The sequence below is a fragment of the Mastomys coucha genome, unplaced genomic scaffold (genome assembly GCF_008632895.1).
Source record: "Mastomys coucha isolate ucsf_1 unplaced genomic scaffold, UCSF_Mcou_1 pScaffold13, whole genome shotgun sequence".
Taxonomy (NCBI): Eukaryota; Metazoa; Chordata; class Mammalia; order Rodentia; family Muridae; genus Mastomys; species Mastomys coucha.
In genome coordinates this window covers 83,110,588-83,113,314 of record NW_022196895.1, presented here as the reverse complement: position 1 = coordinate 83,113,314, position 2,727 = coordinate 83,110,588, and the positions used below count along the sequence as shown (strand labels likewise).

Below are 2,727 nucleotides of genomic sequence, written 5' to 3'. Positions count from 1 at the left end.
GACAGAGTAAGTGGCTCCAGTGTCCAAGAGGAAGGAGATGGACTGCCCACATACCACAATATTTACCCAGGGCTCCCTGCTAGTGATGGCAGTGGTCAGGTCAGGGGAGCTCAGGCCTACTCAGTCAGCCATAGCCAAGCCTAGGAGATCAGTTGGAGGGTTATCTGGGAGTGATGTCCCTTTGTTTTGCGTAACATGAGGGCAATCAGTAGCCCAATGTCCCTCTTGATGGTACCTAGGGCATGGCCCTCATGGCTTGTGGAAGTTAGGGCAGGATTTTGCCCAATGGCCTTTTCTACCACATTTGTAGCAGGTGCCTGATGGTCTCTGAGTCTTAGGAGACCATGAGTCCAGGGTAGTGGCTGGGGCTGGTCAGACAGACTTTGCCAGCATATGGTATTTTTGTTTGTGGATCCTATCATCTCTCCCATGGTACACTTTGAAGGCCAGCACTAAGAATTCTGCCTGTGGAGTCAGGGGTCCCCTCTCTAGTTTTTTAGGTTTAGCTCTTATGTCGGGGTAGCTCTGGAAAAAGAAGTAGGTCATCAGAAGTTGCTTACCTTCTGGGTTTTCAGGGTCCAGAATGGTATGCTGCAATGAAGCCTTTGTAAGGCGTTCTAAAATTTGAGATGGATTCTCTTATTTGTCCTGGACAACCTCTTGGAGTTTTTTAAAATTTACGAGCTTTAAGGCCGCTTTTCTAAGACCAGCCAGAAGGCATACAATGAACCTGTCCCTGGCTAAGATACCTCCTGCAGAATTGTAATTCTACTGGGGATCTTGTTCTGGTACTGTCTCAGAGCCAATTGGGTATGTATTGTCTGTCTGGTGAATCCCATCTGCATGTACTCTCCCCTCTTCCCATACTCGCCTGCTTTCTTCAGGAAGTAAGTTGTGAGTAAGGATCATATAAACATCATGGAAAGTCAAGCTGTAAGATTGAGTGATATATTGGAACTCTTTAATAAACTTGGAAGAGTTAGAAGTATAGGACCCCAGCCTGTTTTCTATTTGGGAAAGTTTACTAAGCAAGAACGGAACATGTACTCTGACGAGACCATCTACTCCAGCAACTTCCCATAGAGGTAGGACAGTTGCTGGGTCAGGTGTCTTTGGAGAGGAAGGACTTGAAGGTTTGGTTGCAGCCTTAGAGCAGGTGACAGGAGTGAAGGTAGGAGCCAATGTGGGGCATTTGGAGCGGCCCACATCTGGCACAGAAGGGGAGGGGTTTAGAGAGGGAGAGCTAGCAGGCTCTGGAGCATCCTGGTGAGGAGGAGAAACTGAGGCAGCAATTTGGGTTTTTAGCAGCAAGGAGACAGGATTACAGGGAAAAGGGGGTGGTTCATTAGCTGGATCTAGCATTGTACCGTTATCTAGAGGAGGTTGAGGTTGTGTAGATTTTATGGCTAAGAGAAGTTGGGTTGGGGAACAACAAGAGCACAAGGAGGGATTGGAATGGAGATAGATGAATGCTTGAACATAGGGAACCTCCTTCCATTTACCAGCTCTCTGACAGTATGTATTAAGATCCCTTAAAATAGCTGGATCTAGGGTACCATTAAGTGGCCACTTTGAATTCCCATCTAGTTGATATTTAATCCAGACCTTATTGTAGAGATATATTAATTTTGATGCCTTCAAGTCAGGTGTTAGTTAGCTTTAAAGATTTTAGATTTTCCAGTAGACATCTCAGTGGGGTGCCTGGAGGAACTGCCGAAGACATTCTGGAACCCATTGGGGGGGTGGTTGGATGTTCGTACCAGCGTCCTGAGAACAATCCAAGCACTAAAAAGTTAACCGCCAAGGCTAGTGGTTCAAGTTGTCACGAGAAACCCTAGTGGCAATCTAGCAGGCCCCAGTGAGCCTGCTATGGGAAGGTAACCCACCCTGGATCCAGGGGTTGATGGCTGCAAGGGCCTGGTGAGAGATTAGGAGCGAGAGTTACTTCTGAGGGAGGGGCACCCAATGACAGAAAGTCCTAACTCGTATATCAAGGGGGGCTGTATTCCGTAGTTTCCAGGGAAGGTTGGCCAGACCTTATCTGGAAAGCTGGAGGTCCTCCCCTTGACTGATCCTATTAATTAATATGCTAGTGTCTGTGCGGCTGGTTATTGCAGTCTGGTAAATGGAAACCATGGAACTGAATGGTGCCTGAGTGGGGTACAGCTCACGTGGTAAGAGTTTGTAGTCTAGCGGCTTGGCTGTGCTGTGTCTGGTGTCTCTAGCAAGAAGCAGTTGAGCAGCCGCCAGGTGAGGGGGCTGCAAACTCACGTACCGATAGCAGCCGTGGTTGGCGGTGCTGGGACCGCTCCCCTGTTACCCGCGAGGAGCAGGACGTACCGATACCGCTCCACATGGTCGTGCACTCTGCCTGCCCCGCTACACACACAGAGCGGGTGTTGGCAGACACGAATCTCTATGTCTGAGTCTCTGGCACCAAATGATGTGTTGGAACGTTGGTGGTCGCGTCTGGAAGTATCACACTAGGCCTAGACAGTTCCACGTGTAAGAGGTTTAATTGAGAGGGAGTAGGGGTAGTGGCACGGAAAGAGAGGGGAGAGAGAGAGAGAGCAAAGATGGAGGAATTGTCCCATATATATGGATTGTGACGTAGTAGTCGCAGGTAAAGGTGGGAGCTGAACCCAATGGATTCTGGAAATATGGTGGCTGTTGCCCTGGCAACAGGTCTGTAGACCCACCCATGTATCGCCACAGGCTCTGAATGCT

The 2,727-nt window shown here is 48.9% G+C and overlaps 1 pseudogene; it reads right to left on the bottom strand.

Annotated features, from left to right (window-relative positions):
- Positions 1-2,356, bottom strand: part of LOC116087510 — a 46,142-nt pseudogene extending 43,786 nt beyond the window's left edge.
- Positions 2,357-2,727: the final 371 nt, after the last annotated feature.